General features: G+C 45.0%; 1 protein-coding gene and 1 non-coding gene across 2 annotated transcripts in view; both read right to left on the bottom strand.

Moving 5' to 3' along the window:
* LOC124775732 overlaps window positions 1-26,750 on the bottom strand; it is a 596,716-nt gene that overhangs the window by 539,017 nt on the left and 30,949 nt on the right. The window lies entirely within an intron of this gene.
* Window positions 13,221-13,295, bottom strand: Trnat-ugu. Its single transcript has one exon. It is a non-coding gene; the product is annotated as a tRNA-Thr (tRNA).

The following is a 26,750-nucleotide window of genomic DNA, read 5'->3' as shown; positions in this document are numbered from 1 at the left end:
TTCAATCAAAAGAACAGAAATGTTCGAGTTCTTAGACGACCCAGGACACTTCAGTAAGTTGCCAAAACTGATCAAACACGAGGTATAAATTAATACATCTTTCTTTATGTACTTCACCTTCCCCGCATTTTTTTTTTTTCACCAGTAACCTAAGACATAACGGTGAGTGAAATTCTCAGTAGATGAAAGCCAAAAAAGGGCTAACTCTGCAACTTACTCAGCATGAAACTTTATCCGAATACTACCACGGGCTTGCGCAGTATCATTCTCGCAGACTTCAACGGCTCCTGAATAATTTCAGCGTATTTCATTACGTCACAACGCCTCTGCGGCTGGACAATAAATACGAGGTATTTCACGCAGTGTAAGAACAATCGAGGCGATATTGACCCTGCAACATATGTTAGAAAAAAGGTTGATGAAAAGCACTTTACATTTTGAAAAAAATTTGGATAATGTTCACTGGAATTAATATATTGACATTCTGAAGCACGTACATCAAACAAAGTAATGTAACTGATGTAACCGAATTAAGCCAGGTGAAGCTGAGAAAGGTGACCCGTATTCTAAAGGTAGCGACTTTGGTAAGTAACCAAAACGTTCGAACCCCTCATTGCTTAAATTTTTGAATAAAAATCACCAGCAATGGCGTTCGAAGACTTCTCGCATAAGAAGTCAGCCTTATCTTGCCAACGTCCTTGTCAAAGAGAGGGGAGGAGCAGACAGACGTTCAGGGCACTCTTGCCCTAGAGCTGGGAAAACACCCCTAAAGGAGGAAGAATCAGCAATGATCAAAGGCATAACGCTGCAGAAAATAATGGAAACCGCTGCATTAAAGATAGGCAATACACATCCACAGGACATGTGGCTTGTAATTGAAGAAGTGTCATGACGATTTTTCCATTCGGATATCCTGGAGGGGACTGTGAAGGGGGGTGGTGACCATGAGAAAGACTGCATAACGTTCTACGAGTCGGGGCGTGGAAGCTAGAGAAGCCGAAAAGGGAAATGCAAAGGCATCAGTGAAGTGAAATGCAAAGAAGGTAGGAATTGTGGTCAGAAGAGTATAGGGTAACACCAACAACAGCAGGAAATGGTACAACGGGAGTAGGATTCGTTATTAGTAGAAAAATAGTGCAAAGAGAGTCACTGAACAGTTCAGTGATACGATTGCCCTAATCAGAATCGCCTGTAAAACAACTGTGACAACGATAGTTTAGGTATACGCAAGCAGAAGATGGTGAGATAGAGAAAGTATGAGGACATTGAACGGGTAATTCAGTGCGTACAAGCAAATGAAAATCTAATAATCATGGGATATTGGAATGCGGTTGTTGGGGAAGGAGCAGAAGAAAGGATTAAAAAATGGTTCAAATGGCTCTGAGCACTATGGGACTCAACTTCTGAGGTCATTAGTACCCTAGAACTTAGAACTAGTTAAACCGAACTAACCTAAGGACATTACACACATCCATGCCCGAGGCAGGATTCGAAGCTGCGACCGTAGCGGTCTCGCGGTTCCAGACTGCAGCGCCTAGAACCGCACGGCCACTTCGGCCAGCAGAAAGGATTAAGGGAAAATATAGGCTTGGTACTAGGAATGAGAGAGGAGAATAATTAAGTTCTGTAGTAAGTTTCATCTAGTAATAGATATACAATGTTCAATAGAGGAGAAGGTATACCTAGAAAAGGCCGGGAGATACGGGATGATTACGGCTACATTACATCTTGGGCAGGCACAGATTCCGAAATCAGACATGAGCTTGTAGGACGTACCCAGGAGCAGATATAGACGCAAATCACAATTTAGTAATGACTAAGAGTAGGCTGAAATTTAAGAGATTAGTCACGAAGAATCAATGCCCAAACAATTGGGATACGGAAGTACTAAAGAATGAAGACACATGCTTTAAGTTCTCTTGGGCTACAGATGCTGCGATAATGAATAGCTCAGTTGCCAGCTCTGCTGAAGGAGAGCAGGCACCTTAAAGAAAGGGAATCAGGGGAGTGGGAAAGGTGCAAGGAAGGTTACTGCGAAGAAACAAACGTGGGTAGCAGGAGCAATACATCAGTTAATCGATGAAAGAAACAGGTACAAAAATGTTCAGGGAAATTGAGGAATAGGAAGTGCAGGGAAGCTAAGGCGGAAAAACGTGAAGACATCGGAATAGAAATGATTGTCGGAAGGACTGACTCAGTGTACAGAAAAGTCAATGCTAATTCAAAGCAAGAGTGTTAACATTAAGAGTGCAATGGGAATTCCGCAGTTAAATGTAGGGGAGAAAGCGGATAGGTAGAAAGAGTATATTAAGGCATATTTGGGGGGGGGGAGGATTTGTTTAATGTGATAGAAGAAGAAACATAAGTCAAGAGATGGGGGTACCAGAATTAGAATTTAAAAGCGCTTTAGAAGACGTGAGATCAAAAAAGGCAGAAGGGATAGGTAATATTCTAGTAAATATGCGCGTATCTGTAATTAAGCTGGCTAGATCACATCAAGAATCATACAGCAGGTGAATGATTTTATTGATCACATGCATGACGCGTTTCGGAATTATTTCAATCATCAGAAACCCAAGTGCAAAGGTAGCACAAGGACAAGAGCGTTACCAGTTGTACGTAAATTGAGGTGACAGACTATTCATCTCCTGGTAAGTACACAACTGGTAGCGCTACTGTCATCGCGCTACCTTTGAATTTGGATTTATGATGATGGAAATAATTCCGAAACGCATCATGGATACTTTGTTATCTTTTAAGTTACTCTTCACCTGCTGTACTACTTTTTAGCAGTATTTATTTCAAACTATACAAGGTGGTCAGGTTCTGGACAAGGGAGGACATTTGAGTTATAATAGTTGTTTTAAGCGCACCCATTTTCCTGAAGAAGCTGTTTGATTTGCTAGCCAGATGCAGCCGCAACTGCCGCTGGAGGCGACTGCTGTCGCTAATCATGGCGAAGAACACCCTCCTTGTGGTGCACCAGCTCGTGTATGAGGGTGCACCATCGACCTTGTGAAGTGTTAACCACTTCTAGCATGATTCAGGATCAGCAACACGTACCATGTGATGACGCCTTTTGTGGGTTCAAAATGGTTCAAATGGCTCAGCACTATGGGACTTAACATCTATGGTCATCAGTCCCCTAGAACTTAAAACTACTTAAACCTAACTATCCTAAGGACATCACACAACACCCAGTGATCACGAGGCAGAGAAAATCCCTGACCCCGCCGGGAATCGAACCCAGGAATCCGGGCGCGGGAAGCGAGAACGCTACCGCACGACCACGAGCTGCGGACGCCTTTTGTGAGGAAGTAGTTTCCACTAACACCGGACGCAAATTTCACTGCCTTGGAAGGAAGGGATATTGAGTTTAACCTCCCGTCGACATCGAGATCATTAGAGACGGAGGACAGGGTCGGATGGTGTCAAGGATGGCGAAGGGAACCTTTCAAAGGAACCATCCCTGCAATTGCCTGGAGCGATTTATGGAAATCACGGAAAACCTAAATCAGGCCGGTCGGATGCGGGTTTCAACCGTCATCTTCGCGAATGCGAGTCCATTGTGCTAACCGCTGCGCCACCTCTCTCGTTCCACGGACTTTGGTTTGGGTCCAAACTTCATTGGGCGCAGATTTCACGGATCCATTTTCCTAGTGACCAGAGACCACTGCTTGAGAGAGTGACAGTGGGTAAACACAGAAAGGGGCTACTGCGCGGTGTAGCCGTGCGGTCAGGGTAGCTTGTCACGGTTCGCGCGACTGCCCTCGCCAGGGTTTGGCGTGCTCCCTCGGGCGTGCGTGCGTGTGTGTGTGTGTGTGTGTGTGTGTGTGTGTGTGTGTGTGTGTGTGTGTGTGTGTGTTGTCCACAGCATTAGTTAGTTTGAGTTAGATTAAGTAGGCCTAGGGACCATGACCTCAGCAGGTTGGTCCCACAGTCCTTACCACAAATTTCCAAAGAGGCTACTATTACCGCAGCTTGCTCATGTGTGCAATGTGATAAGCAGTCCGCCAGGAACTGGCGCAGTAGCGTCCCTGAGAAATTTGAGTGCTTATTTGGTGAAGCGCCGACTGGGAGGTAGGAAGTTGAGAGTACTGCACGTAGTGTGATGTGGAGTGTGGACGGCGTGGCGTGGCGACGCAGAGGCAGGGATGGCACGCGCCGAGGCGGAGCCGGCAGCAGACGCGCCCCACCTGCGCCGCGCGGTGTCTCGCCTGGGCTGGGCAGGGCTGCCCCCTGCAGCTAACGAGACACCGCGCGGCGCAGCGGCGTTGCCAGCTGCCACGGCCGTCCCCGTCTCCCACAACCTCCGCAGGCCGTCACATACACACACAGTCCACCTCCTGGGCACGCCACAGCGAAGGCACTGCGCTACGCGACGGGACAGTCCGTTCACTACATATACATCCATACTCCGCAAGCCACCAGACGGTGTGTGGCGGAGTGTACCTTGAGTACCTCTATCGGTTCTCCCTTCTATTCCAGTCTCGTATTGTTCGTGGGAAGAAGGATTGTCGGTATGGCTCTGTGTGGGCTCTAATCTCTCTGATTTTATCCTCATGGTCTCTTCGCGGGATATACGTAGGAGGCAGCAATATACCGCTTGACTCCTCGGTGAAGGTATGTTCTCGAAACTTAAAACGCTGATCTCCGTTGGATCTTCTCTATCTCTTCTATCAACCCTATCTGATACGGATCCCACACTGCTGAGCAGTATTCAAGCAGTGGGCGAACAAGTGTACTGTAACCTACTTCCTTTGTTTTCGGATTGCATTTCCTTAAGATTCTTCCAATGAATCTCAGCCTGGCATCTGCTTTACCGACGATCAACTTTATATGATCATTCCATTTTAAATCACTCCTAATGCCTACTCCCAGATAATTTATGGAATTAACTGCTTCCAGTTGCTGACCTGCTATATTGTAGCTAAATGATAAGGGATCTTTCTTTCTATGTATTCGCAGCACATTACACTTGTCTACATTGAGATTCAATTGCCATTCCTTGCACCATGCGCCAATTCGCTGCAGATCCTCCTGCATTTCGGTACAATTTTCCATTGTTACAACCTCTCGATATACCACAGCATCATCCGCAAAAAGTCTCAGTGAACTTCCGATGTCATCCACAAGGTCATTTACACATATTGTGAATAGCAACGGTCCTACGACACTCCCCTGCGGCACACTTGAAATCACTCTTACTTCGGAAGACTTCTATCCATTGAGAATGACATGCTGCGTTCTGTTATCTAGGAACTCTTCAGTCCAATCACACAATTGGTCTCATAATCCATATGCTCTTACTTTGTTCATTAAACGACTGTGGGGAACTGTATTGAACGCTTTGCGGAAGTCAAGAAACACGGCATCTTCCTGGGAACCCGTGCCTATGGCCCTCTGAGTCTCGTGGACTAATAGCGCGAGCTGGGTTTCACACGATCGTCTTTTTCGAAACGCATGCTGATTCCTACAGAGTAGATTTCTAGTCTCCAGAAAAGTCATTATACTCGAACATAGTACGTGTTCCAAAATTCTACAACTGATAGACGTTAGAGATATAGGTCTATAGTTCTGCACATCTGTTCGACGTCCCTTCTTGAAAACGGGGATGACCTGCGCCCTTTTCCAATCCTTTGGAACGCTACGCTCTTCAAGAGGCCACTCTAGAGCACTCTTCCGTACAGAACTCTTCTCGCTGCAGCAATCCTGTGTGACGCTCAAGAATCATTCTATTGCCTAACGCACATTGGGTCGCTTCGAAAGCTGTTAAACTTGTAAGTTATTGGCACACAATACGACTATCTCACATTAAAAAGAATGGTGGTAAAATAATTCTAAGAAACAGACTATTTCACTACAGTGTCCGAAGTAGAAAGTACAATTTAAGTCATCAAGTGGAGTGTCCCACAGGGGTCTGTTTTAGGTCTCTTACTACAATAATATCTTCGTATTAACAAGCTAGTATCACGTAATTACTTCAGTTCCTTGGACTGGATTGTTTGGGGGGAAGAGACCAAATAGCGAGGTCATCGGTCTCATCGGATTAGGGAAGGATGGGGAAGGAAGTCGGCCGTGCCTTTCAAAGGAACCATCTCGGCATTGGCCTGGAGCGATTTAGGGAAATCACGGAAAACCTAAATCAGGATGACCGGACAAGGGATTGAACCGTCGTCCTCCCGAATGCGAGTCCAGTGTGCTAACCACTGCGCCACCTCGCTCGGTTTACTTCAGTTCCTCCTCTTGTTGTTATTTCCCATTTTTTGCAGTACTTCGTCTTCTCTCCATGTTGTCTTACCCTTTCTTGTCTTAATGTTGTTCCCGATTTTTCATTTCCTCTACATTGAAAGCCTTCTAAATTAAGTATTTTATTCTTCCGAAGGTTTCTGTCATTTCCGATTCTTTGATGTTGTTTCTTTCTAGTTTTTTACTTTTTTCTGTAATCCATGTTATTGTCGACTACTTCTAGAAAAACAGATGTATTTGTTTCGTTACTTACGTTGTTGTCTGTACTCAGTTCAGAGACTGGGGTTCATGCAGCTCTCCACGTTACTCTATCCAGTGCGAGCCTCTTCCTCTCGCGATACCTACTGCAAATTACACATTTTTGAACAGGCTTTCATTAGCCAAGCCTTGGTCTTCGCGTAACTTTTTGTTGCCTGCCAAACTTTCCTCGATTACCAAACTGACGATGCTCTGATCCCTCACCGTGTGTCCTATCAAATCATCCCTTATTTCAATGAAATTGTGTAGTAAATTTCTTTTTTCCCCAACTGGATCAGTTCCTGAGAATCTGTTAGATGATCAATTTGGCTGTAGGAAAGGTAAAGGTAGCAGAGAGGCTGTTCTGACGTTGTGGTTGATAACTGAAGCAATACTGAAGAAAAATCAAAACACGCTCATAGGATCTGTTGATCTGCAGAAAGCTTTCGATAATATAAAATCGTGCAAGATGTTCGAAATCTTGAGAAAAATAGGGATAAGCTCTAGGGAAAGATGGTTAGTATACAATATGTACAAGAACAAAGAGGAAATAGTGATGTGTGGAAGAAGAAGAAGAATGAGGTGCTCGGATTAAAAAGTCGGTAAGACAGAGATGTAGTCTTTCGCCTCTGGTGTTAAGTCTATACGTCGAAGAAGCAATGACGGAAATAAAAGAAAGGTTTAAGACTCCGATTAAAATTCAAGGTGAAAGAATATCAATAATAAGATTCATTGATGACACTGCGAGCCTCAGCGACAGTGAAGAAGAATCACAGGATTTGCTGAATGACCGACCACTCTAACGAGCACAGAATATGGATTGAAATTAAATCGAAGGAAGTGCATAGTAATGGGAAGTAGCAGAAATGAGAACAGAGAGAAACTTATCAGGATTGGTGATCACGAAGTAAATTCAAAAATGTGTTCAAATGTGTGTGAAATCTTATGGGACTTAACTGCTAAGGTCATCAGTCCCTACGCTTACACACTACATAACCTAAATTATCCTAAGGACAAACACACACACCCATGCCCAAGGGAGGACTCAAACCTCCGCCGGGATCAGCCGTACAGTCCATGACTGCAGCGCCTTGGACCGCTTGGCTAATCCCACGCGGCACGAAGTAGATTAAGTTAAGGAATTACACTACCTAAGCAGCAAAATAACCATTCACGGACGGATCAAGGACGGCATAAAAAGCAGACTAGCACTTGGAAGAAGCGAATTTCTGACCAAGAGAAGTCTGTTAGTATCAAACATAGGCCTAAATTTGAGGAAGAAATTTCTAAGAATGTACATTTGGAGCAAAGTATTGTATGGCAGTGAAACGTGGACTGTGGGAAAACCGGAACAGAAGAGAATCGAAGCATTTGAGATGGGGTGCTACAGACAGATGTTTAAAATTTTGTGGACTGATAAGGTAAGGAATGAGGTGGTTCTCTGGAGAGACTCGGCGAGTAAAGGGGTGTATGGAAAAGACTGATGGTTCAAATGGCTCTGAGCACTATGGGACTTAACATCTGAGGTCATGAGTCCCCTAGAACTTAGAACTACTTAAACCTAACTAACCTAAGGACATCACACACATCCATACCCGAGGCAGGATTCTAACCTGCGACCGTAGCGGTCGCGCGGTTCCAGACTGAAGCGCCTTTAAGCGCGTGGCCACACTGGCCGGCGGAAAAGACTGAAAAAGAAGAAGTGACAGGATATACGGCATGTGTTAAGGCATCATGGAATGGCTTCTATGGCACTAGACGGAGATGTAGAGGGTAAAAACTGGAAAGACAGATTGGAATACATCCAGCAAGTAACTGAGGACATGGGTTGCAAGTGCTCCCCACTTCAGACAGCCTCCGTTATTTTGCTGTACAAATAACGAAACTCCTGGACTACATTTAGTTACATTACTTATCACCTGGTTGATTCAACTATACAAACAATACCTTCAGGTCCAGTAGGGAAGGTGGGGGAGGAGGGGGAGGTGCAGGGAAGGAGGTATATGCAAACGGGATCGCTTTATTCTGAAGAGGAGTTTATCGTAAATTGTATTCCCATTAAACAACTAAGTCATGTGAAATGAACGACGCATCAGCAAAATTTCGGATAGTAATAATCAGTCTCGAGGAAAGCCAAACTATAGCTTTCACTTTCAAAACGAGGCAAATGATCCGAACACAATGAATGACGGCAACACATCTTGTGTTTAAAATTCTGGCGCACAGGCAATAGACAAAGGTTTCTGCCATGGTTACCATCTCCTGTACTACTTTCATCTACCATTGGTTTACTCTCAGTCCATATTATGTGCTGATCCCACTCAGTAGGTCCTGTAATTCTTTCTTACTTTCAGTCGCCTACACTCCAAAATCCACCATACAATGCAACAGTGCACGGCGGAAGGTACCTTTGTACCACTGCCAGCCATTTCCTTTCCTGTTCTGATTTTTCTTGTTAGGCCGTACTTGCGCAATGCATGTCAGCGGCAGTACGATCATTTTGCAGTCTATAGCAATTGTTGGTTCTCCGAATTTTTTGCAACAGTGTTTTGCGAAAAAACGTCATCTTCCAATTTGAGTTCACGGTGCACTTCCGTAGTATTTGCGGGCTGGTCGAAGCCAGCTGTAACAAACCTAGCAGCACACTTCTGAATTGCTTCGACGGACAGCACCAATGCTCGGTACGGGGTCTCCTTTATAGATGAGCTACACTCTCTTAGAATGAAACCGACCATTCGCCTTTCCTAAAACCGAACGTACATCCTCGTTCCATTTCATGTCGCTATGCAACGTGACGACTAGATATTTAACCAACTTAACTACATCAAGCAGCATACCACTAATACAGTTATCTACCTCAACGACTCCACAGGATTATTTTTCCTGCTAATTGTATGAACTTACATTTTTACACGTTTTCAATAAGCTAACATTCATCAAAAAATTGAAATTTTACCGAAGTCATCTTTTATCTTCCTATAGTCGCTCAGTGACGATATATCGCGGCAGAACGCAGTGTCACCAGCAGACAGTCGCAGATTGTTCACTCTCTTTGTTTGAATGTTAAAGTATACAGAGAATAAGACCGGTCCTTTCACAATTCCCTGGGGCACGCTTAATGATATCATTGTCTCAGGTGAACACTCGCCGTCGAGGACAACGTACTGGGATCTATTACCTAAGAAGTCTTCGAGCCACGCATATATCGGAGAACCTATACTGTAAGCCTAGACCTTTGTTGACAGCCAGCAGTGTGGCATTCTTCAAACACTTTCCGAAAATCTAGGATCGCGGAATCTACGTGTTCCTTCATCCATGGTTAGTAGGTTATTGAGGAACACACTGGAAATATGTTTGAGTTATCTACAGGATTGCAATGTCATTGGCGATTCTTATCACTGATAACCTTTCACCCTGAATCGTAATTTGTGCCACTGAAACTTTTTTTTATTCCCGTCAATGCTACTATGTACAGCGTCAGCAGTAGAGGAGAAAGACTGCTTTCCTGTCTTACACCACTTTTTTTAAACGGTCTTTTTTCTTTGTGTCTTCCATTATTGTCATTCCCTATTGGCATTTACAAATATCGTATATTGTCGTGTTTCCGTCAATCGCAGTAGATACTGGTGTAGGATATTTTTCTTTTTACCAGTATACCCTCACGTGCGGTTCCTTAAAGAATCCAAATCATGTATAAAGAAGCTTCAAACGTCTGACTATTTTAAAAATGAATTAACGTGATAAGTATTTGACGTTAAGCATATGCGCGAGAAAAGGTTTAAAAAAGGTTTATGAAACGTTTGAAATTATGTGCGATCTTTGTTGAAAGCCGCTAAGTGCTCCCATTGTCAAACACGGGATGAATACAGCGTGGTTAATTGCGCGCCGTGAGTTACACTGGCTCGTGATATTCTCAGTTAGTAGCTTTGAAATTTTTATTAATGTGTTAAGCCTTAAACACACCGTAGCATTGCACCGCTTAGTAAGTCGTTTATGACAGCATTTGAAATTTTTTAATTCGGTTAATAATTTTATGGACTATTGAGAATCAAATTTTTGATGCCCCTCAAGTCGCTCTATAGGCCAACCTGTAACAGCGACTGTAAACCTGCGTGGGAGAGGGCGGGGGGGGGGGGGGGGGGGGGCGGGGGGGAGTGCACGCCTGCATGCAGGCGTACTTGCGGAAGGAAACTACTGGAAAGTGAGCAGTCCATAAGATGTAGACGAGGCCCACAAGGAGGACAGACCGCGGTGCGTACGTCACAGCACTTGACACTGCAGGTCTTGCGAGTGGCAGCAGCCGTCTCCTGCGCGAAGAGAGTAACTGTTTCACACGATTGTTAAACTTCATTGAAGACGACCATCAGCTGTTCATTTTTACGCTCAGTTTGACAGCTGTTAAGCCCCCACCTCATTACATATCTATGTTTAGGTCGTAAAGCGTATTCAGCCGTGTGTCTGTAAAATGACGCGTTTCCCAGAGTCTTCTACTCCCAGAACTGAGCACTAAAACTGCTGTTCAGATTTCCTCTACTTTTCCTGTAAGTTTCAACTCGCAGTCCCACACCTCACGCCTTCAATTAACCCATCTGACTTTCCAGAACTCTTCGTAAATTTAACACTCCGTGAGCAGCTGCACATTCAGTACTTACACCTTCAAGGGACATTCTGGCACTAGGTTTCAGTTGGGTTACCAAATGGCAAGATATGTCGGATAAGTGACAGAAGAGCCACATGCTGGAGTCGTGAACGGACTCTGAATGCTTGATCAGGAAGACCATCGTCAACGCTTCAGTAGTTCGGAATACCGCTTGCAACTCATTCCCCACTGCTGTTACGACATCCGTCCTACACAAAACTCAATAAGCGATTTCTCTTTCCGGCGAAGGTCTTCCGCAGTCATAACGTTCGAATGAAGTATTGAGAGGAAACGTTCTGGCGACGGACGTATTAACGTGTGCTCTGAGGCACATATCCTGTGTTTTCCAAACGGGAAGCACAAACTGTCTGAAGGGCGGCCAACTGAAGGGGGCGGCGAAATTGGACGCACGAAGTGGTAAAGTAGCCAGAACGCCTCGTCTGTCTTGTGCACATAGGGGAGAATCCAAAAGACAAATACAGTTGAATCCGTAATACGTCAAGTAGAATACCGAAAAAATAGTTCTAGAAATTGGTATTTTTTTTTCGCACAGGCAATTTTTGATCAATACATAAACTTATTTTCTCCCCTCGTTTGAATTGAGTCTATGGATTAGGTGTTAACAACTAACCTCATTTTCAAATAAAAATGTAAAATTAAAACACGTTCATGTAATTTACTTATGCGAGCAGTTTCAGCGTTTCACTAATCGATCTTCAGACCCCATGGCCAACGTGTAAGAGGAATCCAACCTCATATGCAGTCAAATAGGGGCTACAATTAAGTCTGTGGTATCCTAGATTTCTAGTTTCAACAAAGCGATTCCTTTTCATCAACCGAAGACTGCTAGTCGTCATTTCAATCGCATTATTACAACTAGAGGTCTAAGAATACCTGTTACTTAACGCTGGTACCTATTTCGGCTGGTTGGATTCCTCTTACAATTTTGTCATGGAGTCTGAAGACGGCGTAGCGAAACGCCGAAACTGGTCGCATAAATAAATTACATTAAAAATATAGACGGCTGAAGGTGTTTTTAATTTTACATTTTATATTGAGCATCCGTCTCTCTACCACGTTGTACAAGGATGGACTTGCAGAAATTCATTTTCGGTGTGCTATTGATTGGTTGGCTTTGATATCTTGCCGTCATAAATCTTTCCCACCTTGGGAACGTCTGAAAACTCGAAATTTTCTTTGCGATTCGGTCGCTATCCATACGAAAGATGCGACTGTAGAACAGTAATTCTGTTTTTTAAATTGTTATTTTTTTCATCTTGGAGGATCTCAACCGAAGCTATCCGTCAATCTCCACACAAAAATTATAATCTGTTACGTTTTCGTCTTTCACAACACGTTGTTCAAACGTCTAAGTTGGTACTGTAGACACTGTCTTATCATAACCCACCCAACTCATTTCTGAATGAGCTTGCGTTGTGTATGTTTGTGAAGTTATCGTTTGTAGTAAGCTCAGAGAGATTCCTAAGGTTTTACTCTTACGTTCCTTTTGCACCAAAGCAAGACGCCTCTCTATTGATCACTGAGCGCCATAGCTTAAATCTCTGTAAATTGTTATTCGACGTTTTTCGTTTCACTGATGACCACATATAACTTTGTTGTGATGTTTGTTACGTGTATGAAATAGTATTTCAAGACTTTCTACACGTCTTCCAATCCACATGTCTTAACGACGTCAACTTCGATGAAGTTGCTTCTGTATCGAAACCGTATTTTATTTAAGTGAGGCAGAGCGAATATCGTAGCCCCTAGAGGTTCACCAAGAACTCCTAATCTACCTTGGAGCTCCAGTTTTTGCAGTTCAGTGTCACTAACTGGGTGATGCTTGCGCAAGAAATGATCAGCCTCCGAACACTTCTTAAAAAGGGAAACGCTGTCTATGTCACTTCAGTGATAACCAAAGACTCACCAGTTTTGCCACCACTATGAAAGCAAGAGAGATTAATTTGTGAGAAGAACTATCGTCTTTTGACTGATATATGGAGATGGTATCTGTTCTTTCGGACATGTCTGCACTCTACAAAGAAATGATAATTAAATCAAGACCCCACGCTGTCGACAGGGGTTGGAAAATCTGTGCCCCGACCGGGACTTGAACCCGGGCTCTCCTGCTTACATGGCAGACGTTCTATCCATCTGAGCCACCGAGGGCACAGGGTATAGTACGACTGCAGGGATTTATCCCTTGCACGCTCTCCGTGAGACCCACATTCACAACTTAATGTCGACTCACTACATTCGTAGTGTCCGTCCCCACTACACTCATTACTCGCGGCAGACAATCGTACCGAGTCCCGTAAGAGATGGGGCAATGCGTGTGCATCTGCACAGAAGAAGGAGGTCAGTGGCCGGTTAGCCTCAACTATATATGGAGATGGTATCTGTTCTTTGGTACATGTCCGAAAGAACATATACCATCTCCATACATAGTTAAGGCTAACCGGCCTTTGACCTCCTTTTGTGCGGATGCACACGTATTGCCCCAACTTTTACGGGACTCGGTCACATTGTCTGCCGCGAGTAATGAGTGTAGTTGGCAGGGGCACTACGAATGTAGTGTGTGGACATTAAGTTGGGAATGTGGGTCTCACGGAGAGCACGCAAGGGATAAAACCCTGCAGTCGCATTATCCACTGGGCACTCGGTGGCTCAGATGGACGCCGGCACAGTAGCTCAGCGTGTTCAGTCAGAGGGCTGCTCGCCTTATGTAATAAAAAAACTGAGTAAAAGAATCAAGGATCAACTTTAACGGATGTCTTGTGATGTCCGCCCAGACCAAACGCAATGAACAATACCGAACAAAATGTGAAAAAAAAGAAAAAGATGGATATAGCGTCTGTCATGTAAGCAGGAGATCGCGAATTCGAGTTCCGGTCGGGGCACACATTTTCAGCTATCCCCGTTGATGTATATCAACGCCTGTCGACAGCGTAAGGTCTTGATTTAACTATCATTTCTTTTGCCTGAGTCCTGGGAATATGTTTGTGTGACCACTGAACGAACCCTCCTGTGACCAACTATGAGTTGTACACTCACATGATTTATCGCTTCGCATTCGCACCAATCCTACGTAGCCCACCTTCTGGCCCTTAATATCAGAATGCCATGTAAACATCTGTTATCAGAATTCACATTACCCGTGCTAGAATTGAGTGAATTTCTTGGATCCCCAGCCTGTCGTTAGAGACTATTGGAAACACACAGTGTTACAGAACTACGTTTTAAAATTTTGAGAGACTGTAGAGGGTGAAATTCGGGACGTTTTGCAAAAAGGAACCTACAGCCGGAAATGTGAAATTAATTTTTTACAGTAACAGGCGGTGTCTGACCTATCAACTGGGTACCTGCCCATTCATCCATTGACGTTTATGTTAGTGCTGCCGATGGAAGACTAAACACACAGCTACAGTAGTCTACCTGAGCCTGCGTGCAGGCAGTTGTTTACGTAGCTCTTGTCGTCCATCAGTTCACCTCTTCCAAACACTAGCGCTACTCTGTAAACACGCAGCTAGTAACGTCACTCAGTGCACAGTTGTTTGCTTATGGAGTTTTACGTACTGTAGTTAATTTCTGACTTCGTAGAAGATAGTTACACATTTGTAGAGCTTTCTGACACGCATTTATGTAACGGAGAAGCTAGCTGCAATGCTGGTACAGTTCGTCGGATATAGGCAGGAACGTATCAAGGAGACGACTTCCCAGCATCTCATTACTCACGAATGTTTACCGCCGACCGAAGAACCGTATCCGCTAATACACATCAGGCAAGTACGAGGAGAAGGACATGAATCTCTGGATTTATAGGTTTTATGGTACATGTGGGTGTCAAGAAGCAGCACACGAGCAGCCACCCACGCAATGCACGTAGAACACATGAGTGTCTGGATGGGTTTGCACGGCGCGCATCTACATATGTTCCTTAACCAACTATCAGGCCGTGGCGTAGCCTGATTTTGAACCACTGCAGTATTTCTCATAGTGGTTCCTTTGTCAAAGTGCTACTGTCCCGCAATAATCCAGACCTTGTCACGTTTTCTGTTGAGTCAACTTTTCTAAGGGGGGGGGGGGGGTATTTTTAGATCCCGCAAGAACCACCAAAGCGCTGTTTGAAGTCCTCGCGATACCCGCACGACAAGTTACCAGCTGAGACTCTTAGTGAACATTTGGGTGGGTATTCTTGAATATCATATATCTGGACGATACGTATTACCCGAACGATAGAAACGTGGATAGTATTTTAAGTTTTGGGAGATAGCCTTGCTTGAACTTCTGGAGAACGTTTCTTTGCAGTTGCACCCTAGTTTGTGGTTTCTACACGATGGAGTTCCAGAGCACTTGGGTCATCGGACCAGGTCGTATCTCACAAACAACTGTTCTATAATAATTAATCTCAGAAAAACTGACGAGTTGCTTATTTCGTTTACGTTTTGGTTTACTTTTTCACATGTCGGCAGACAGAGAAACCTGCTGAGAATTTCGCGGTCAACGTAGATGAAATGTACGTTGCGTCGAGTCCCGCGTGGTGGAATATTTCGTCCAGGCGTTCTTGAATGGCTTTGAGTGTTCCATTTCCCACTGGTGCCTAACGGAGGATGGCGGTTTCCGGCATTAGAGGCTCCACTGAAGGCTCCTTGAAATTCTGGTGTTACACACACATTGTTTCGATTATGAATTTGATACATACCTACAGGGTGTTACAAAAAGGTACGGCCAAACTTTCAGGAAACATTCCTCACACACAAAGAAAGAAAATATGTTATGTGGACCTGTGTCCGGAAACTCTTACTTTCCATGTTAGAGCTCATTTTATTACTTTTCAAATCACATTAATCGTGGAATGGAAACACACAGCAACAGAACGTACCAGCGTGACTTCAAACACTTTGTTACAGGAAATGTTCAAAATGTCCTCCGTTCGCGAGGATACATGCATCCACCCTCCGTCGCATGGAATCCCTGATGGGCTGGTGCAGCCCTGGAGAATGGCGTATTGTATCACAGCCGTCCACAATACGAGCACGAAGAGTCTCGGGGTTGCGTAGACAAGAGCTTCCAAATGCCCCCATAAATGAAAGTCAAGAGGGTTGAGGTCAGGAGAGCGTGGAGGCCATGTAATTGGTCCGCCTCTACCAATCCATCGGTCACCGAATCTGTTGTTGAGAAGCGTACGAACACTTCGACTGAAATGTGCAGGTGCTCCATCGTGCATGAACCACATGTTGTGTCGTACTTGTAAAGGCACATGTTCTAGCAGCACAGGTGGAGTATCCCGTATGAAATCATGATAACGTGCTCCATTGAGCGTAGGTGGACGAAACTAAAATGAGCTCTAACATGGAAATTAAGCGTTTCCGGACACATGTCCACATAACATCTTTTCTTTATTTGTGTGTGAGGAATGTTTCCTGAAAGTTTGGCCGTACCTTCTTGTAACACCCTGTATAACAACGTAAATGGAGAATACAGGACAGCAACAATAGTTTCTTTTTTTACCAGAAGAGTTTGGGTTACATGGGTACTCTTTCCTCGAAAAGAAGCCGTATTCTTGAGAAACACCATGCTGACGTGATCATCTGACCTCCTACGAAGACTGCAACCTTCCTCGGTTCTTTTATGGAGATTGACTGCTTCGTAAGGTGGGTGTGTATCACATTCCTTGAGGACATTGTGATAGGTTAAATATAGGACAGGCAACACGCACCGTTCATGAGATGTGCGTGGAAAACCGAAGATATACACGCTTACTACAGCCTGACGGGAAGCTGTGGCAGAGCATTTTACAGATAGGGATCATTCGATGAACTACAGTGACGCAAAGATTCTAACATCTATCTCTTCCTTCTGGTGTTCTATTTTAAAGAAACCCATACAAATTCGATAAACTGATAACTTAGTAAATAGATTTTTAATTTAGGTAGTTTAATAAGTCACAGCTGCAAAATACTAACGCGTATTCTTTACAGACGAATGGAAAAACTGGTAGAAGCCGACCTCAGCGAAGATCAGTTTGGATTCCGCAGAAATGTTGGAACACGTGTGGCAATACTGACCATACGACTTATCTTAGAAAATAGATTAAGGAAACGCAAACCTACATTTCTAGCATTTGTAGACTTAGAGAAAGCTTTTGACAATGTTGACTGGAATACTTTCTTTCAAATTCTAAAGGTGGTAGGGGTAAAATACAGGGAGCGAACAGCTATTTACAATTTGTACAGAAACCAGATGGCAGCTATAAGAGTCGAGGGGTGTGAAAGGGAAGCAGTGGTTGGGAAGGGAGTGAGACAGGGTTGTAGCCTATCCCCGATGTTATTCAATCTGTATACTGAGCAAGTAGTAAAGGAAACAAAAAACAAAAATTCGGAGTAGGTATTAAAGTCCATGGAGAAGAAATAAAAACTTTGAGTTTCGCCGATGACATTGTAATTCTGTCAGAGACAGCAAAGGACTTGGAAGAGCAGCTGAACGGAATGGACAGTGTCTTGAAAGGAGGATATAAGATGAATATCAACAAAAGCAAAACGAGGATAATGGAATGTAGTCGAATTAAGTCGGGTGATGCTGAGGGAATTAGATTAGGAAATGAGACACTTAAAGTAGTAAAGGAGTTTTGCTATTTGGGGAGCAAAATAGCTGATGATGGTCGAAGTAGAGAAGATATAAAATGTAGACTGGCAATGGCAAGGAAGGCGTTTCTGAAGAAGAGAAATTTGTTAACATTGAGTATAGATTTCAGTGTCAGGAACTCGTTTCTGAAAGTACTTGTGTGGAGTGTAGCCATGTATGGAAGTGAAACATGGACGATAAATAGTTTGGATAAGAAGAGAATAGAAGCTTTCGAAATGTGGTGCTACAGAAGAATGCTGAAGATTAGATGGTAGATCACATAACTAATGAGGAGGTATTGAATAGAATTGGGGCACAACTTGACAAGAAGAAGGGACCGGTTGGTAGGTCATGTTCTGAGGCATCAAGGGATCAAAAATTTAGCATTGGAGGGCAGCGTGGAGGGTAAAAATCGTAGAGGGAGACCAAGAGATGAAGACATTAAGCAGATTCAAAAGGATGTAGTTTGCAGTAAGTACTGGAAGATGAAGAAGCTTGCACAGGGTAGAGTAGCATGGAGAACTGCATCAAACCAGTCTCAGGACTGAAGACAACAACAACAAGGCATAGAATAATCGAATCTCAGAGAAGTCGTCGAGCTGTTACCGCCGCCGATAATACATCGACCAACGAATCTAATGTCTGAACGCTTTAAGCACAGGCGGCGCGTGTGGAAATATACCTCTTTGCCGCCGACCAGCATCTGTGTCCGGTCGCAACGCGTTCCAGTGGCAGTTGTCGGCTGTATCTGGCTCGTAAATCACACTGTTTACGAAATGGACGGGAGTAAAATTTCCATATTAGCTCTATTAAAACGTACTTTTCCCCCCTTTCCCATACGACGGTCAGGTTTTTCTGTCTGATGTATACATAAAAACTTCAACATTCGTGAAAATATTATAAGGAAAAAATTACGGTGTCCAGTCAGTAAGGACATCGGATTATGAAAATTCTATTAAAAATAGTGCGATACAGATTTACGATAGTTCACACCAGATAAAAATTATTTCATCATTCTCACATTTAGTAAAACATTAAGGTCGTTCTTATTTGATCACTGTTCCTACTCAGTAGCAAACTCTCTACATGCGAATTAGGAAACTTATAAGAGAAACGGGGCACAACACTCACTGCAAGTAGTGCAAGGTGCCCTTTATATTAAGCCAATCGAATTAACTCACCCCTCAAAAAGACCGCCCTTATATTTACATTACATCCAATACTAAAAAGAGCGCCCTTATATTTAGGTTACTCGAATACTATAGTATATACCAGGGTGGTTTGAAAAGTTCTCGGAATCACCACGAGAGGACAGGGGTAGCGCAACGAGTTGTTCACGTGATATTCATTGGACTGTTGCTTGTAAACACGTGCCCTGTAAGTGCTCTTGGAAGAGAGCTGTGGCGGTGACGTTGCTCTGTTGTTGATCCGCGTAATGATTTGCGGACAAAAATCGAGATTTCGAGCATTGATTAAGTACTTCGTAAAGAAAGGTATGAAAGCAAAGAACATTCATCCCGATTTCCAGAATACACTGTGGGACTTTGCTCCTTCATATTCAACTGTTGCCAAGTGGACAAATGAATTTAAATTGGGTCGGGAGAGCTTAGATGATGATCCGCGCAGTGGTCGGCGAAGATGTGTCACTACCCCAGAAATCATTGCGAAAGTGCACAAAATGATCATGGAGGATCGCCGATTGAAAGTTCGTGAAATTGCTCGTGCTTCCTGGATGTCATCTGAAAGCAAAGACAATTCCTTCGGCAGGAAAGGTCGTGGCATCAGTGTTATGGGATGCGAAGGGGATTCTGTTTGTAGATTATCTCCCCACTGGGCAAACAACTACTGGAGAATAATGTGCTAACCTCCTGGACAAATTGCAACAAAAGACACGCGAAGAAAGGGCAGGTTTAGCAAGGAAGAAAGTCATCTTCCATCAAGAAAATGCGCACACATGTGCCGTCGACATGGCAAAATTACATGAACTAATGTATGAATTGTAGCCACACCCGCCTTATTCACTTGATATGGCTCCGTCAGATTTCCATCTCCTCCCACAATTGAAAATTTTTCTTGGTGGACGAAGATTCACTTCAAACGAGAACTCACATCCGGAGTCGACAACTATTTTGCAGGCCTGGAGGAAACTCATTTTCGAGATGAGATCAAGGCGATGGAACATCGTTGGACCAACTGCATTAACCTGCAAGGAGACTACATTGAAAAATAAAAGAAGTTTCAGTGATGTAAGTACTTTTTTCTATTCTGTTCCGAGAACTTTTCAGACCACCCTTGTACTTATATTAAACTAATAAGAAAGTATCAGAACATGTTAAAAAAGAGAAGGTTACAAGAAAAAAATGTGTGAGTTAAGTGGGATGCGACCCACCAACTCTTCGAAATTACTCTTTGAAACTGTAATGATACCCTTTACCGTACCGTGGCCTCGTATGTTGAGAATCCATATCTAGCTTGTTACCATGCCCTGAAAGCTGTAACTGTAGCTATATTACTAACTGAAATTTAATTATAACGAATTCTACCAAGAACAATGTGTTTTAATGGATCCTCAACATGCTGTTCGCTTCAAAAGGCCTACTCTCATCATCCGCAAGTTACAACAATTCTTTTACCACGAATATGACGTTTGTCATTTTATTACAACGAATCATACAAATAACGGTAGGTTTTCGAGATCTCTCCAGTTTGCTAGTGCTCAGAAACTGGCATATACTCCTCTCCACCGCCCTTTGGCAGGGGCCTGTATGAGGGTGGTCCATTAATCGTTACCGGGCCAAATATCTCACGAAATAAGCGTCAAACGAAAAAACTACAAAGAACGAAACTTGTCTAGCTTGAAGGGGGAAACGAAGAACGCGAGCAGCTGCTCGAGCGTCATCAGCTAAAATTTCCTGTAAGGTAGATGGCAGAAGCAGGTCAACACGAGATTGATTAAAACGGGGACACGACAATAAAACATGGCGCACTGTCAATGCATGACCACAAGGGCACTGCGGGGCGGGGTCACCGGATAGCAGGTAGCGGTGGCTAAACCGGCAATGCCCAATCCGCAACCTGGCCAAAATGACCTCCTCTCGCCGAGATGGTCGGGAGGAGGTTGTCCAAGTTGTTGGAAACGGTTTTATGGCCCGGAGCTTATTTTCTTGAAGTGACGACCAAGTATCCCACCATAATGACACATATCTCTTACAAACAACCCCACTAATATCAGACGATGGGACACACTTCGGGATGTGTGTGTAGGGCGACGACCTCTTCCCCACCACCCTTCGGATCCGTGGCAGAGGCCGGTATCCTCGCTGTGTTCAGGCCTCCCCTTGACTGGTCAGACCAGACAGCGCACTGAAGCTGGGTCGCCGCCCTCAGTTGGCAGATGTGACGGAGGTCCGTGCCCGCCACGGGGTTCCCTGACCAGCAGCAACGTGGAAGCACGCGGGAGCTGCGCAGCCGGTACAAGGCAGCAGTCAGCCAGTGAGCACGCGTGCCGCGGTGTGCCACTCCTCGTGTTGACACTTTTTCAGCGGATTCCGCCGCGGAACTGGTCTGCTGGCATTCCACGCGGCTGCAGCCGCCCTGCACGCACTAAATCCGCGCCACATTCTCCGCGTGCCCGCTTCCACGCCAATGCCCACTGACCGTCTTACGAATTTTTTTGCTGTCGAGAGCCCACACTTAAGCCGTCGTTACACAGGATGAGCCACCTACGGCTGACGTAGTCGCGGACGGGAAATCCAGCCTCAAGGAGACGCAGCGCTCGCATCAGACGGGACGTGCCGGTTAACGCGATTAGCGGCTGTAGCGCTCTTCAAAGGCAGCTGTCTGGTTCACCTGGCTCGCAAACCACACAGTTTGTTTACGAAAATGGACGCCTGTTGACGTCTTATGTTACCTCTTTAAAAACGCAGATTTCCTCCGTTGTCCATATCCTAGTCATGCAGTTCTCTCTGTAGTATACATAAATACACTACTGACCATTAAAATTGCTACACCACGAGGATGACGTGCTATAGACGCGAAATGCAACCGACAGGAAGAAGATGTTGTGATATGCAAACGATTAGCTTTTCACAGCATTCACACAAAGTTGGCGTCGGTGGCGACACCTACAACGTGCTGACATGAGGAAATTTTCCAAACAATTTCTCATACACAAACAGCAGTTGACCGGCGTTGCCTGGTGAAACGTTTTGTGATGCCTCGTGTAAGGAAGAGACATGCGTACCATCACGTTTCCGACTTTGATAAAGGTCGGATTGTAGCCTATCGCCATTGCGGTTCATCGTATCGCGACATTGCTGTTAGCGTTGGTCGAGATCCAATTACTGTTAGCAGAATATGGAATCGTTGGGTTCAGGAAGGTAATACGGAACGCCGTGCTGGATCCCAACGGCCTCGTACCACTAGCAGTCGAGATGACAGGCATCTTATCCGCATGGCTGTAACGGCTCGTGCAGCCACGTCTCGACCCCTGAGTCAACAGATGGGGACGTTTGCAAGACGGCAACCATCTGCACGAACAGTTCGGCGACGTTTGCAGCAGCATGGACTATCAGGCTGGAGACCGTGGCTGCGGTTACCCTTAACGCTGTATCACAGACAGGAACGCCTGCGATGGTGTACTCAACCACGAACCTGGGTGCACGAATGGCAAAACGTCATTTTTTCGGATGAATCCAGGTCTGATTTACAGCACCGTGATGGTCGCATCCGTGTTTGGCGACACCGCGAACGCACATTTGAAGCGTGTATTCGTCATCGCCTTACTGGCCTATCACCCGCCGTGTTGCTATGGGGTGCCATTGGTTACACGTCTCTGTCACCTCTTGCTGCAGCCGGCCGCGGTGGTCTCGCGGTTACGGCTCTCAGTCCGGAACCGCGCGACTGCTACGGTCGCAGGTTCGTATCCTGCCTCGGGCATGGATGTGTGTGATGTCCTTAGGTTAGTTAGGTTTAAGTAGTTCTAAGTTCTAGGGGACTGATGACCACAGATGTTAAGTCCCATAGTGCTCAGTGCCATTTGAACCATTTTTTTTTCTTGTCTGCATTGACGGCACTTTGAACTGTGGACGTTACATTTCACATGTGCTACGACCCGTGGCACTACCCTTCATTCGATCCCTGCGAAACCGTACATTTCAGCAGGATAATACACGACCGCGTGTTGCCGGTCCTGTACAGGCCTTTCTAGATACAGAAAATGTTCGACTCGTGCCCTGGCCAGCACATTCTCCAGATCTCTCACAAATTGAAAACGTCTGGTCAATGGTGGCCGAGCAACTGGCTCATCACAATACGCCAGTCACTATTCTTGATAAACTGTGGTAACGTATCAAGGCCGTTATTACGGCCAGAGGTGATTGTTCTGGGTACTGATTTCTCAAGATCTGTGCACCCAAATTACGTGAAATGTAATCACATGTCAGTTCTAGTATAATATATTTGTCCAATGAATACCCGTTTATCATCTGCATTTCTTCTTGGTGTAGCAATTTTAATGGCCAGTAGTGTAATAACTGCAACATCCCATGTTAGAAGAGTCGATGCACACGGGAAAGAGAGTGTCCTCCACACGGGAGGCCGTGCATCTGGATGCGGTGAGCCGCTTTTTGCGCCGGTCTTCGGCGTACAGAGACGAAACACCGCCCTCTGCAGCTGTCATGTGGTACCTAAAAAGATATGTGTGGCAGTATCCGCAACTCTTATATGTTATATGCAAATTGAAGGTGGAGAGGGGAACAAAAAGGAAGGGAAAGGAGAGCTGCACTGGGACATTACTCGCAATCGGTGGCGACGAGTCAAAATACGTACCGGACCGAGATTCAAACTCGGGATCTCCGGGTTTAATAGGCAGGTGTGGTAACCCCTGCGCCATCTGGGACACAGTGTTATCGCAATTGCAAGGACAGCAGTGATCCGTCCCCTGTCCTTTCTTCCCCTCTCCACCTTCAATTTACTCGAAAATAACTTCTGCTCCAAAAATTGGTTCAAATGGCTCTGAACACTATGGGACTCAACATATGAGGTCATCAGTCCACTAGAACTTAGACCTACTTAAACCTAACTACCCTATGGACATCATACACAGCCATGCCCGAGGCAGGATTCGAACCTCCGACCGTAGCGATCGCGCTGTTCCAGACTAAAGTACCCAGAACCGCTCAGCCACATCGGCCGGCCAGAACTTCTGCCTGTTGGCCTGTTGTCTCTAGAATATCAGCAAAAAAATGTTTCCTGTAGAGGAAGTAGTTGACGCTGCTGCAGTTGTTGAGAAGAAACGCAAAATATAGTAAAGATAAACAAAGCATTGGCGCCACCCTATAATTAGTTATCGATTAAGATTGAGAGCTTTTCATTGCCGTCATGGGAAATTGCGAGCATATCCTGAGAAATTTCTATCTTATGTCATTAACTTTATCCGATGAACTGTGTGCAATACTGAAACCATTCTTTCCGTTGATTGGTACCATCATGAAGCTAATAACAGTGGTAGACATGGTGTCTGTTACTCTGAGGAGGTTGCAAGACAAACTTGTTTGTTGCAGAAATGTGAAACATTTTATCAGATTTTTATCGAGTTATTTGTCATAAATATAAATGTCAGTTAACATAATGGAAGCTAATGCCATGAAACGTTTTCCGAATGGTACGATAGTTGAATTGTGTGTGGTAACGAAGTATAAAGTGTTTTTCAAGGGCTCAGAATTGACGAATTATCAGACTGGTTTTCGATTTCAGGAGTGGGCGGAGAGGAAAGTTGTGTGTAAGTGCTGTTTACCATAACTGGGGGAGCTGGGAAATTCGTTTCAAAGGCGTTTGTGAAAAACTGCTGGGGTGGGAAAAAGGCAACTGGTGGGTGGGGAGGGGGAGGGGGAGGTGGACATCACATTATTATGCCTCGGGTGCTGCAGCAAAGTTTGCATAACCTCGCTGATGCACGGTCGTAGAAGTCAGTAGCTTATATTTAGCAACCACTTGCATTATTTCACATTTTGCCGGAAGCCTGCTGTGTTCTGGAATAGCTGCCAAGTCTTTCACCAAAAATAATGAAGTTTATCCTCCTCACATGATGCTTCGGTTTAAAACATTACACAGTTTCTTTATATATGTGTACAAGTGACTTCATTTCAGATTTATATAACCTCATTTCTTTGGTAAAGCTGTATTGTATCGTACGGTATTATTTGCACTTCTCTTTGTTACTTTTACAGGACACCTGACGAAACGCGTCACGAGCACAATAAGGGATTCAATATCATCTGGATCTGTATTACTTACGCAACTTATCGACATTTTTAGGTACATCGTCGTCGCAAGACATTTTGTACTTCACGCGAGGCAGTGGCGCCTCAACGTGAAGTAACCGGAAGTGACGTCACAAAACTCTTATAGCTCCAAATCAACGGTAGCTAACTCGCCCCCAACTGAAGACGACTTTACGCTGACTACAGCTGCACCTGACGCCGAATTTACTCCGTGACCGTTTTTATGAAGGTGAAGCTGTCACCAACAAGAAGATTGTCTTTAACACCACACTGCTCTAGTAGACATGGTCTTATTTGATGTGGTATGCCGCTCCCTTCCTCCGACCATTTATATTTATAAGGAGACTTAGAAAAAATATACGACTCTGGGTTTTCATATTAACAAAGACTGGCATTTTGTTATGATTCGGTAAGTTCATCGAAAACGGTAGTAGCATTGTAGACTGGCATCTTTGTGACAAGACGCAGAACTGCAGATGAAACCTACTGAATAAATCTGCCTGTAATCGACCACAACAGACATTAGGATCGGTAGCCCTAGATTTAAATGTCGCAGGTCCTATCATGTAACGTGTTCCCTAGTCCTGCCTGGAATATGAGTTGATTGTTTTATCTTCTGTATACATAAGCGGAAATAGTGATTACACTACAGGCAATAAATCTCTGAGACCAATAACTGCCTTGAAATACCGAAGAGTTACCATCTGGAACGACCTAAAGTGGAATGACCACATTAAAATACTCGTATGGAAAGTATATGCCAGGAGCCGGCCCGCTTGGCCGTGCGGCCGTGCGGAAGGACCGTCTGGTCCCCGGCAAGAGTCCGCCCGGCGGATTTGTGTCGAGGTCCGGTGAGCCGGCCAGTCTGTGGATGGTTTTTACGCAGTTTTCCATCTGCTTCGGCAAGTGCGGACTGGTTCCCCTTATTCCGCCTCAGCTACACTATGTCGGCGATTGCTGCGCAAATAAGTTCTCCACGTACGCGTACACCGCCATTACTCTACCACGCAAACATAGGGGCTACACTCGTCTGGCGTGAGACGTTCCTTGGGGGGTCCACCGGGGGCCGAACCGCGCAATAACCCTGGGTTCGGTGTGGGGCGGCGGAGGGGTGAAGTGGACTGCGGTAGTCGTCGTGGGGTTGTGGACCGCTGCGGCGGGGACGGGGCCTCTCCGTCATTTCTAGGTCTCCGGTTAACATAACATACATTTGCGAAAGAAGTGGTTTGGAAACGTTCGTTCGACTGATTCTTACTTACTGCTCTTCATTCGGATATCATTATCGGATTCGTTTAACAGAGGAGACAGCGAGCGAGCGAGCGAGCGAGCGAGCGAGAGAGAGAGAGAGAGAGAGAGAAAGAAAAAGAGAGAGAGAGAGAGAGAGAGAGAGAGAGAGAGAGAGAGAGAGATTGCCGATGACATTCCGAGCGTGGATTCCAAGAGGAGTGCGCCAACGAATTACTTCCTCCCACATACGTCCCGCTAAATGGCCGCGACGAGAAAATCAGAGAAAGTAGAGCTCGCGTGGAGAGTTACAGACACGTTTCTTCCCACGCGCTGTTCGTGGATTGAGCAGGAGGGAGGGGGGGGGGGGGGGCGGGGACGCAGGCGGAATGGGGGTGGCGACGAGCGAATGACCCTCACGCTCACACCCTTCCCCCGTCTCTCTCTCTCTCTCTCTCTCTCTTCTCTCTCTCTCTCTCTCTCTCTCTCTCTCT

Source organism: Schistocerca piceifrons, chromosome 2, assembly GCF_021461385.2.
Source record: "Schistocerca piceifrons isolate TAMUIC-IGC-003096 chromosome 2, iqSchPice1.1, whole genome shotgun sequence".
In the NCBI taxonomy this organism is placed as follows: Eukaryota; Metazoa; Arthropoda; class Insecta; order Orthoptera; family Acrididae; genus Schistocerca; species Schistocerca piceifrons.
This window is presented reverse-complemented; position numbering and strand designations above follow the sequence as displayed.